Consider the following 12,526-nt stretch of genomic DNA (forward strand, 5'->3'; position numbering starts at 1 on the left):
CACTGTGGGTAAAGTTGAAGTTATAAATTTCTCTGCCTTTACAAGCTAGGAATTAAGATCAGAGTCTGGCTGTTTCACAACATAACTGACTTCATGCCACAGCCAAATTCCCTACAGCAAGCCAACATTCAGCAGCTGGGAAAGAAGTAGGGGGAATGGGGAGTAAAGGGAAGTGGTGTGACATGGTGGCCTAGATTCCTAAATTAGAATGGGCTAGGGAAGGAGAGAAAATTATTTTGTGCCTTTTCAGTGCATGAACAAGAACTTGAGGCCTGAGAAGATGAGAATTACTGTTTTGTACACAATTTAAGATGGTTAAAAATGTAACCAGAATGGTTCTCAGCAGCATTTCTCAGAAGGCACATGTACAGACATCAGGAGCACATCAGGAACATCTGCCTGGCATATACAGAGACCAGACTGGGTGGATGAGAATGGACAGGCCAAAAAGCCCCCACCCCTTGGTCACGCTTGTCACAGCACAGACAGAAAGTGCAAAAGGCTCTGGACTCCTGAAAGAACAGGCACAGCAGCAGCCTGGTTCCCATGGTATGTTTTTTGGGGAATGGCAGAGGTGAAGGTCAGTCCCTCCCCATGCCAGAGCCAGCTCCCTGACAAGCTAACCAGCTTTAGCTGGCACACAACTGTGCCCTCTCCCTTGCACACCCAGGAGAGGGAAGCAGGGGCTGCCCACAAGTCACAAAATGTTTGGAAATGTGCCTCAGCCTGGACTGACCCTGCTGTAAGGCCACAGACAGAGCCAAGGCACCAGCTGGCTCATGCCAAGGAGGCAGAGCCTCCCTCTGGTACCTGCTTACCCTTTCCAATTCAGCTGTCTAACCCAGATAATTGTTCACTTTTGTCTTTTTGAAGTTAGCTGATAGTGTTGGCTAAGCCTAAAATCAGAGAAGTGGCAGGAGAAGGAAGGGAAGACAGGGAGCATACAAACATGGAAGCAGAGGAGGAAGGAGCAGAGCAATGAGAGCAGGACAAGGGAGAAAAGGGATGAAATACAAAGTAACAGGAAGAGCTGGTAAAGATGTCAACACTCCTGTACAATTTCAGGTACGAATTTTGTACTGTTTTTCTTACTGAAAAACATCACTGAAGTAAAAGGGAACCACTCCAAACAGGTTCAGGCTGAGAAAGGTCACTTAGGACAATCTCCTGGCACACAGTGGTGAAACTGTAGCCAGATCTAATGACTTTGGGCACTCTCCTCAAGCTGTATTCTGGAATAGCTGCTCCAAACCTCCAGCTCCAGAAACAGGAACTTTGAAGACTTTTTAGGGAAAAGGCAGGCTTCCTAAAATTGTCTCTTCTTTCTTTCCTCACAATTTTATGTGGCTACAGAATGAATTTGGTGTAAGGGGCCACAATGGGCAGTGGCAGGTTGTCCAACACCTTCACAACACAAGGGTACCTTTCACTAAGTCCCTCAAACCTGCAGTACAGTTGAGTGAGCAGAAAGGTCCCCAAGTGCTGTGCAGCATGCAAGGACATCACCCCTGCTGAGGCTGCTTCCCCTCCTACCTCAGATCCCCTCCGCTACATGCCAGGGAATGACTTTCCCCAGGTCACCTGGCTTATGTAATCCCTAAGGAAGCTTTTCCATGCTGAGGCTATGCGTGGTTTGCTGTTCAGCAGCTTTAAGTAGGCAAACACAGAGGGAAACAGGGGGAAAAAAGTTATTTCCTGGCACTGCAGTTCCTCCACCTAGTTCACTGTGCACTGATGCTCATATGAGCACAGCCAAGGATGGCAGAGGGCTGGCACTGATTGCCTAGGTTGCTATTTGTATTGATTTGGAAAGACAGGTGTCTGCTAAGGAGGGCAGGAGCCTGCCCTGAAATGGAAAAAAAAAAAATGTAGATACCCCCCCCCCCCAAGTTATTATAAATTTGAAATTAAGGGGGGTTCTCAGGCAAAAATATGGGAGCAGGAATAACAGTTCATTATTAGGGAATAAAAAGATAAAATAAACAATGCAGTGAACCAAAACAACACTGACAGAGTCAGAATACAACCTGACACTCTGTTGGACAGGGTGTTGGTACCAGTCCAGTTGGAATTGTGGCTGCAGTCCTCCTGGAGTGTCAGGTGTGGTTCTACTGGAGCAGTGAACCTGTAGAAAAGGATGCAGTCTTCCTCTGAAGAGGCAGTGGAAGAGGCAGCTGTTCCTCTGGGAAAGCCAGTGCAGAAAAAGCTATGCTGGTGTTCCAGAAACTCAAGATTATATCCAGGTAGGAATGCTTGGCTCCTCGCTCTGGGCGAAGCATCTCACAATGGGATGTTATAGTTCTTATCAGTCATACAGTGACATTCAATAGCCCATTATCAGCAGATGTCTACCCTGAGAGAGGATTGGTTGTGAAAGAGATAAGAAAAACTGCCACTTAACTGAAGATAACTGCCATACAGATGGCAAATGGAATACATCTTGCCTCACAATCTAGGACACTATTGTTGCCCAAAACCTTCCTAGAATCTTCTGCTTTTCAAGGCAAACTGCATGAGGTGCTTTAGGCAACTTTCTGTGGCACTTGTGAAGTCCCTGTCTCCTTTGTGCTGGCATTGTGTGGTTCTGTCAACCAGCCTGTGGTTTGGTTTATCCATCTGCAAGGTGCAACATTCTTCGTACAACTTCCTTTCCTTCTCCAACTGTAAGGAAAAAAACCTAGGAATTTCAAATCCCTGGTATTCAAGAATCAAGAGAACCAGGACTGCTCTACCAAAGGCCTATATTTATGCACAGCCCATATGTTTACATCCCACCCAGACACTCTGTTGGCAACATCTTACCTATGTTGAGCTCTATAATCTCCTCTCCAGAATTTCTTAATGCATTTTCAAATGTTAAGAAGGTGCTAATGCATGCTAAGTGGCTTACTGGTCTCTGTTTACACAAATAATAATTTCCTTTTATTACAAATGGTAGGTTCATACTTTTCTCATGAGCTTCCACCTCTCAGGGGTGCTGAATGAAGGACCAGCTGTTTCTCTGAAGAATGTGAACCCCTGCAAAGAGGTGAATATAAAATAATCATGTACATTTCCTGCCTAGTGGATCACTGTGTGCAAGGCAAGATTCAAATGCATCACAACTCTTAGGAAATATTCTGCCAGAGAAAATGTACATATGTACATATCTATATCTAGAATGATTCCTAAATATTATTGGTGTTAGAGTTGGGAAGACAAACACCTAGTCTTAAGGGCAATTACAGGCTTGAAGTCTTTTCTTAGGTCAAGGCCGAAAGTAATTAATAATAAACAAGGTTGCAAGTCAGCAGTGGGCATGGTCATTGCTGTATCTCATTAGTAGGATGTATAAAGCTGCACGGGATCTTTTGCAAGAAACTGTTGCAACATGCATACCAGGCCACAAAGTTATGAAACAAAAATAAAGTGAAAATATTTTTTTTTAAATGGGCCATGTTCCTGTGAAACAGTATTTGGACCATGTTCATGTGAAATAATTCTAGGCTATTTGTTCCATGCAAGAGTTTTGAAATTATGAAGAGTAAAGGCAATGGATTTTGATATTAGACCTGAAAAGCAAATTTTAACTCTCAGGACTTTTCTGTTTGGCTTTGAGAAGGAAAAACACAGCTGACACCAAGGAATTCAAGATATGAAAATTCTTTGCTTCTTCTACGTGAACCAGTTACACTGGTTTCCAGCCACCCTCGGATATGAAAATGTGCTGAGTGCTGGAGGCTTTTTCCAATAAATTGACAAAGCAAGCCTCTGGTGTCAGCACTCAGTCACTGTTGTCAGTCCTTTAGCACGAGGTGGAAGCTCTTGATGATCAGTGAGAGTGTTACATGCACTGTAATTAAGCAGACCTGGCCAGTGATGCCCCTTGTATGCTGCTTTTCTCTGCCTGCTGTCACAGCCTGTTCTTGAGAGACACCTGTTTGCAAACAAGCTGGCCAAAGGCAAACGTGTTCAGTGAGGTTTTTTTAGTTAACACATCCTTTGGGTTATCTTTTCAAAAGATAACCCTTTTTCTCCCTCCCACATCACCCAGAGGACGAAAGGGCTGGCAGCAGAATTTGCATTTCAACAGCCAGAATTTTTAGGGCATGGGATGCACCTAGGTCTGAGAACCTCCCCTATATTTTAAGGTTCAGCAACAGTCACAAAATGGTTTGCACAAGTAAACTACAAGCCAGGTAGCACATTAAGTACTAAAGACAAAGCAACCAGAGAAAGTACTTCCAATACAGCTTCCAAAATGAAGATCCCTGTTTTGTAAGAGCATACAGCTTGAAATAGGACCTGTGAAGAGATTTTTTCTAAAGACCTACAACCCCCATGCTTCAGCCACAGAGAGTACAGGACTCTGTCTCTACAGAATGACTTAGTGTTAGATCCTAGCAAAAGGTATGTGAAATGGATGCCTGATTTTTGATTTTCTTTTCCTTAGCAAAAGATCATGGCAGAAACCTCTGGAAAACACCAGAGGTTGCTTTATCTGTCTGATTTTAGGTTTTGTATTGCCATTTTCATGCAGATCTTCACAGCTGATTTCCCTTTGCCCAGACTGGAGTCTGTTAGTCCACAGTCACAACTTCAAGTGAGAGAAAAGACAGCTTAGTTCAAAGAATTATGCTGTGAAGTTTGGAATGTGCACTAAAACTGCTCAAACGATCATCATCTACTGTATCAGATATGTACAAACCAATCTTTGAGCTCATACTCTCAAGTTTCTTCAGCTTAACTGTACACAAAAATAATGACTTAGAAACAGTCACCAGAACCTTAACCTGAACTCCCAAATCCGTACTCAAATGTTAGAAGATCAGGCCCAAGGGAAAAACAGATCAGCAGCTTTCACTAAAACAACCTCTGGCCAAAGTAACCTAAGAGTAGTGTACCTAAGACCTCTGCAAGCTTAATGGGCCATAAGACATGCAAAGAGAAAAAAATCCCCACCAAGTTCCTGAGTCTTTGCTGGTCCATATGGTTTGAGCAGAGCTGGAAACCAGTAATGGAACAGGAAGGATGCTTGTGCCAAGTGTAGTTTCTCTGTGAGGTTCACAATGGATTGTAGTGAGGGGTTTTCAGTTGTTGTTGCAAAGGGACTAAAAGCCATTGAAACTTATCTTGGCAGGATGATTTCAATGTCCTTTCTTTGTCCCTGCTCCCCAGTGCACAGCCCTGCCAGTGGTGAGTGTGCACATCGGGCCTTGGCACCAGGGATATAATGAATTCCTTGTCCAGGTTATGGTCTGCATTTGTCCTCAGCTTACCTCCCTCTGTAACTTAACACTTCTCCATTCCTGCCCTGTGGTTCCTCATGTATTTTAAAGAGGAAAAACTGTTTAACAGTCTCCTAGCCACTTATCCAGTAGAATTTCTCTTATTTTATCCATCCCTGGTAGGATGATCTCATAAAAGGAGTAGAATTAATATCTGTTATTGATTATAATTTCTGTGACAAATTAGTATCTTAAGAGGAACATAAACAGCAGTTACCTGAATAACAAAGACAGCAGAGCTCATATTCTTTCTCCCTTGCATGCACTGAAACAAGAGGAGTAAACTTGCAGCATCACACATAAGAGATCTCAAAGGGAGCGTAAAGCAATCCCTTGGTTTTGCCTTTTGGATACTTTTAGGCAGAGGAAAGCAAGACTTTCTGTCATGAGCCAAGGCTGCATTACTCACCAAAGGCACATAAACTTTGCCAACAAATGCTTTATGTTTCTGCAGAAAATTTTCACAGTAGAGCATTCCCAGAAAGGTGTTAGGCAGAGATGAGGCTTGGATATTTTTAGATTAGGCAGATGAACACTTGACAAGGTCACTTGACAAGGACACACACACATGAAAGACTGCACTGGCAAGTGTCCTGGGCTCCAGAAATTCTAGCGGGTATCCTTCTGGAGAAGTTCTAGGCTGTAGATCTGGCTTATCTCTCAGTAAGTCAGACTTCCCCTCCAACTTTGAAAATAGACTAATTGAGTGATACTGGGCCCTTTCCACCTCCCCCATGAAAAAGGCTATTGTGATACATCAATCTCTTTTAAAATGCTTTAATAATGAATCCCTGAAAGTAAAAAAAAAAAATTAAAAATCATAGAAAACATATACTGTTTGCAAGCAGGGCTTAGCAGTAACTTCTTGAACCTCTTTCTCTGTCCGGTGATAGAAATTGTTGTCAGATTTACAAAGCTGTCCAAGATCGCAGACCTGATACTTTGTCATCTGCCCAGTACTGCTTGTCACTACCTGCTAATGCTCCATCCGGTGTGGTTCCTTTTCCCATAAATTATGTGCCTTCAGCTACCTGCAGGTACTTAAATGGTACTTTTCTTCTAAGGAGTTAAAGACACCTTACAAGTGCACTATCAGTTTCTCTCTTTTTGCATGAAAGGTTTTATTTAGTCCACATCTTAGGAAAATGGCATGCCTGTATGTCGTGGTTTGACATGGAAGTGAATTTTTTCCAGGAAGTTGGGTCAAACCAATCAGTGGTCAGGTTTGGATATTGGCACCTGGAGTGACCACTGAAAGTATGGACACACCTCTGAGAACACAGGGGGTTAAAAGCAAGAACTCCCCGGAGAACTCTCTTTTTGGTTCCGGTTGTCAGAGAGTGCAGACTCCCCCCCTGCCCAGCCTTAGGCTGGGTGGGGGAGGGGAAGCCACGCGGCCTTGCCCAGGTAGGCCGAGGGGGCTGAGGGTCTAGAACTCAGCCAGCTCCTGTGGACGGAAGGGTGGAGAGAAGTAGAGATGCCTTTGCCCCCCTCCTCCCTCCCCCCCAAGAGGGAAAGAGACAGAGAGCCTGGCGGCACTTAGAAATCTGCCGGCAGAGGAGAAAGAGAAGGGGGGGGAGTGCCTAGCGTGGAGGCGGAACGCCGGACTGAGATATCGGCTGTCTAGGGAGTCTGAACTTTTAACCCTTTCTAGGAAATGAGGGCTTTTTAAAAGTATTACTTCTCCTTGATTTGTAGTAGAAGAGAGATAGTCTGGGACCTGAGATGTTAGAAGAAGAATTATTTAGGTGGGAGGAGATGATGAAGTAGCTTTTAGCTGGACTTTTCTTGTTAGCCATGGACTGAACCAAAATCTCCTGCAATAGAGACTGCATTTTAGGGGGATGTAGTAGTGACCCAGGGAGACCTGTTTCAGCTTTGAACAGCACAAGAATGGCGAGAAACGAAGAAAGCTGAAGAGGGAATGGTGATATTCTCTGTCTTCGGGAAGAAGATGAGTCCTGTTTTTGGACCCCTCAGCCCCAGGGGAAAATGGGGGGGACTGTGGTCCCAGAATGAGAAACTAAACTGTTGTATCTTTAGGTCCGTGGCAAAGCATCCTTAAAGGAGCCCTACGAGCAGTCTGTCCATGCACGGTGGTGAGAGCACTGTGACATGGAATAGAGAGTGTCACACTAGCAGATTTTTTCCTTCCGGGCGGTTGCCATGTGTGACAGGGAAACACAAGGTGGCAGCTGTGTTTCCTGGGGGGCCTGTGGTGCAAGAGAGACTTCTCTCTCCCTTGATAGTTTAAGCATAGATTACTTGAAGGGTGATAATTTGATCAAGAATCCCGGGTGATGTTTCATGGCTGGGTGTTTTTGAAATTAGGAGGAGGAGGGGTAGTTTTAAAAAGTCTTCATCCTAGATTTAGTTTATGTGTTTTCTGTATTAGTAGTAGTTTAATAAAGTTTTTTCCTTTGTTATTAAGCTTGGGCCTGCTCTGCTCTGTCCCTGATAACATCTCACAGCATTTATTTAGGGAAGGTACATTTTCATGGAGATGCTGGCATTGCGCCAGTGTCAAACCGTGACATTTTTGGTTCCCTGACCGGGAAACGAATTCTAAGCAAGATGAGATGAAGATAAGATGAGAGCTGTGAGATGAGATCAAAAGGAATAAGAGCAAAGCATGTATTAGGTTATGGTGCCAATATAGAGGTGGAGGGTTAGTGTAGGTTATTGTTTTATGTATAAGTGTGTTGAATGTAATTTTGATAATAATTTTAGAAATGTGTGTTCTCAGAGGCGAAGGGTGGAGTGTCGTGGTTTGACATGGAAGTGAATTTTTTCCAGGAAGTTGGGTCAAACCAATCAGTGGTCAGGTTTGGATATTGGCACCTGGAGTGACCACTGAAAGTATGGACACGCCTCTGAGAACACAGGGGGTTAAAAGCAAGAACTCCCCGGAGAACTCTCTCTTTGGTTCCGGTCGTCAGAGAGTGCAGACTCCCCCCTGCCCAGCCTTAGGCTGGGTGGGGGAGGGGAAGCCACGCGGCCTTGCCCAGGTAGGCCGAGGGGGCTGAGGGTCTAGAACCCAGCCAGCTCCTGTGGACGGAAGGGTGGAGAGAAGTAGAGATGCCTTTGCCCCCCTCCTCCCTCCCCCCCAAGAGGGAAAGAGACAGAGAGCCTGGCGGCACTTAGAAATCTGCCGGCAGAGGAGAAGGAGAAGGGGGGGGAGTGCCCAGCGTGGAGGCGGAACGCCGGACTGAGATATCGGCTGTCCAGGGAGTCTGAACTTTTAACCCTTTCCAGGAAATGAGGGCTTTTTAAAAGTATTACTTCTCCTTGATTTGTAGTAGAAGAGAGATAGTCTGGGACCTGAGATGTTAGAAGAGAATTATTTAGGTGGGAGGAGATGATGAAGTAGCTTTTAGCTGGACTCTTCTTGTTAGCCATGGACTGAACCAAAATCTCCTGCAATAGAGACTGCATTTTAGGGGGATGTAGTAGTGACCCAGGGAGACCTGTTTCAGCTTTGAACAGCACAAGAATGGCGAGAAACGAAGAAAGCTGAAGAGGGAATGGTGATATTCTCTGTCTTCGGGAAGAAGATGAGTCCTGTTTTTGGACCCCTCAGCCCCAGGGGAAAATGGGGGGGACTGTGGTCCCAGAATGAGAAACTAAACTGTTGTATCTTTAGGTCCGTGGCAAAGCATCCTTAAAGGAGCCCTACGAGCAGTCTGTCCATGCACGGTGGTGAGAGCACTGTGACATGGAATAGAGAGTGTCACACTAGCAGATTTTTTCCTTCCGGGCGGTTGCCATGTGTGACAGGGAAACACAAGGTGGCAGCTGTGTTTCCTGGGGGGCCTGTGGTGCAAGAGAGACTTCTCTCTCCCTTGATAGTTTAAGCATAGATTACTTGAAGGGTGATAATTTGATCAAGAATCCCGGGTGATGTTTCATGGCTGGGTGTTTTTGAAATTAGGAGGAGGAGGGGTAGTTTTAAAAAGTCTTCATCCTAGATTTAGTTTATGTGTTTTCTGTATTAGTAGTAGTTTAATAAAGTTTTTTTCCTTTGTTATTAAGCTTGGGCCTGCTCTGCTCTGTCCCTGATAACATCTCACAGCATTTATTTAGGGAAGGTACATTTTCATGGAGATGCTGGCATTGCGCCAGTGTCAAACCGTGACATTTTTGGTTCCCTGACCGGGAAACGAATTCTAAGCAAGATGAGATGAAGATAAGATGAGAGCTGTGAGATGAGATCAAAAGGAATAAGAGCAAAGCATGTATTAGGTTATGGTGCCAATATAGAGGTGGAGGGTTAGTGTAGGTTATTGTTTTATGTATAAGTGTGTTGAATGTAATTTTGATAATAATTTTAGAAATGTGTGTTCTCAGAGGCGAAGGGTGGAGTGTCGTGGTTTGACATGGAAGTGAATTTTTTCCAGGAAGTTGGGTCAAACCAATCAGTGGTCAGGTTTGGATATTGGCACCTGGAGTGACCACTGAAAGTATGGACACGCCTCTGAGAACACAGGGGGTTAAAAGCAAGAACTCCCCGGAGAACTCTCTCTTTGGTTCCGGTCGTCAGAGAGTGCAGACTCCCCCCCTGCCCAGCCTTAGGCTGGGTGGGGGAGGGGAAGCCACGCGGCCTTGCCCAGGTAGGCCGAGGGGGCTGAGGGTCTAGAACCCAGCCAGCTCCTGTGGACGGAAGGGTGGAGAGAAGTAGAGATGCCTTTGCCCCCCTCCTCCCTCCCCCCCAAGAGGGAAAGAGACAGAGAGCCTGGCGGCACTTAGAAATCTGCCGGCAGAGGAGAAGGAGAAGGGGGGGGAGTGCCCAGCGTGGAGGCGGAACGCCGGACTGAGATATCGGCTGTCCAGGGAGTCTGAACTTTTAACCCTTTCCAGGAAATGAGGGCTTTTTAAAAGTATTACTTCTCCTTGATTTGTAGTAGAAGAGAGATAGTCTGGGACCTGAGATGTTAGAAGAGAATTATTTAGGTGGGAGGAGATGATGAAGTAGCTTTTAGCTGGACTCTTCTTGTTAGCCATGGACTGAACCAAAATCTCCTGCAATAGAGACTGCATTTTAGGGGGATGTAGTAGTGACCCAGGGAGACCTGTTTCAGCTTTGAACAGCACAAGAATGGCGAGAAACGAAGAAAGCTGAAGAGGGAATGGTGATATTCTCTGTCTTCGGGAAGAAGATGAGTCCTGTTTTTGGACCCCTCAGCCCCAGGGGAAAATGGGGGGGACTGTGGTCCCAGAATGAGAAACTAAACTGTTGTATCTTTAGGTCCGTGGCAAAGCATCCTTAAAGGAGCCCTACGAGCAGTCTGTCCATGCACGGTGGTGAGAGCACTGTGACATGGAATAGAGAGTGTCACACTAGCAGATTTTTTCCTTCCGGGCGGTTGCCATGTGTGACAGGGAAACACAAGGTGGCAGCTGTGTTTCCTGGGGGGCCTGTGGTGCAAGAGAGACTTCTCTCTCCCTTGATAGTTTAAGCATAGATTACTTGAAGGGTGATAATTTGATCAAGAATCCCGGGTGATGTTTCATGGCTGGGTGTTTTTGAAATTAGGAGGAGGAGGGGTAGTTTTAAAAAGTCTTCATCCTAGATTTAGTTTATGTGTTTTCTGTATTAGTAGTAGTTTAATAAAGTTTTTTTCCTTTGTTATTAAGCTTGGGCCTGCTCTGCTCTGTCCCTGATAACATCTCACAGCATTTATTTAGGGAAGGTACATTTTCATGGAGATGCTGGCATTGCGCCAGTGTCAAACCGTGACATTTTTGGTTCCCTGACCGGGAAACGAATTCTAAGCAAGATGAGATGAAGATAAGATGAGAGCTGTGAGATGAGATCAAAAGGAATAAGAGCAAAGCATGTATTAGGTTATGGTGCCAATATAGAGGTGGAGGGTTAGTGTAGGTTATTGTTTTATGTATAAGTGTGTTGAATGTAATTTTGATAATAATTTTAGAAATGTGTGTTCTCAGAGGCGAAGGGTGGAGTGTCGTGGTTTGACATGGAAGTGAATTTTTTCCAGGAAGTTGGGTCAAACCAATCAGTGGTCAGGTTTGGATATTGGCACCTGGAGTGACCACTGAAAGTATGGACACGCCTCTGAGAACACAGGGGGTTAAAAGCAAGAACTCCCCGGAGAACTCTCTCTTTGGTTCCGGTCGTCAGAGAGTGCAGACTCTCCCCCCTGCCCAGCCTTAGGCTGGGTGGGGGAGGGGAAGCCACGCGGCCTTGCCCAGGTAGGCCGAGGGGGCTGAGGGTCTAGAACCCAGCCAGCTCCTGTGGACGGAAGGGTGGAGAGAAGTAGAGATGCCTTTGCCCCCCTCCTCCCTCCCCCCCAAGAGGGAAAGAGACAGAGAGCCTGGCGGCACTTAGAAATCTGCCGGCAGAGGAGAAGGAGAAGGGGGGGGAGTGCCCAGCGTGGAGGCGGAACGCCGGACTGAGATATCGGCTGTCCAGGGAGTCTGAACTTTTAACCCTTTCCAGGAAATGAGGGCTTTTTAAAAGTATTACTTCTCCTTGATTTGTAGTAGAAGAGAGATAGTCTGGGACCTGAGATGTTAGAAGAGAATTATTTAGGTGGGAGGAGATGATGAAGTAGCTTTTAGCTGGACTCTTCTTGTTAGCCATGGACTGAACCAAAATCTCCTGCAATAGAGACTGCATTTTAGGGGGATGTAGTAGTGACCCAGGGAGACCTGTTTCAGCTTTGAACAGCACAAGAATGGCGAGAAACGAAGAAAGCTGAAGAGGGAATGGTGATATTCTCTGTCTTCGGGAAGAAGATGAGTCCTGTTTTTGGACCCCTCAGCCCCAGGGGAAAATGGGGGGGACTGTGGTCCCAGAATGAGAAACTAAACTGTTGTATCTTTAGGTCCGTGGCAAAGCATCCTTAAAGGAGCCCTACGAGCAGTCTGTCCATGCACGGTGGTGAGAGCACTGTGACATGGAATAGAGAGTGTCACACTAGCAGATTTTTTCCTTCCGGGCGGTTGCCATGTGTGACAGGGAAACACAAGGTGGCAGCTGTGTTTCCTGGGGGGCCTGTGGTGCAAGAGAGACTTCTCTCTCCCTTGATAGTTTAAGCATAGATTACTTGAAGGGTGATAATTTGATCAAGAATCCCGGGTGATGTTTCATGGCTGGGTGTTTTTGAAATTAGGAGGAGGAGGGGTAGTTTTAAAAAGTCTTCATCCTAGATTTAGTTTATGTGTTTTCTGTATTAGTAGTAGTTTAATAAAGTTTTTTTCCTTTGTTATTAAGCTTGGGCCTGCTCTGCTCTGTC

This window comes from Vidua chalybeata, chromosome 5 (genome assembly GCF_026979565.1).
Source record: "Vidua chalybeata isolate OUT-0048 chromosome 5, bVidCha1 merged haplotype, whole genome shotgun sequence".
In the NCBI taxonomy this organism is placed as follows: Eukaryota; Metazoa; Chordata; class Aves; order Passeriformes; family Viduidae; genus Vidua; species Vidua chalybeata.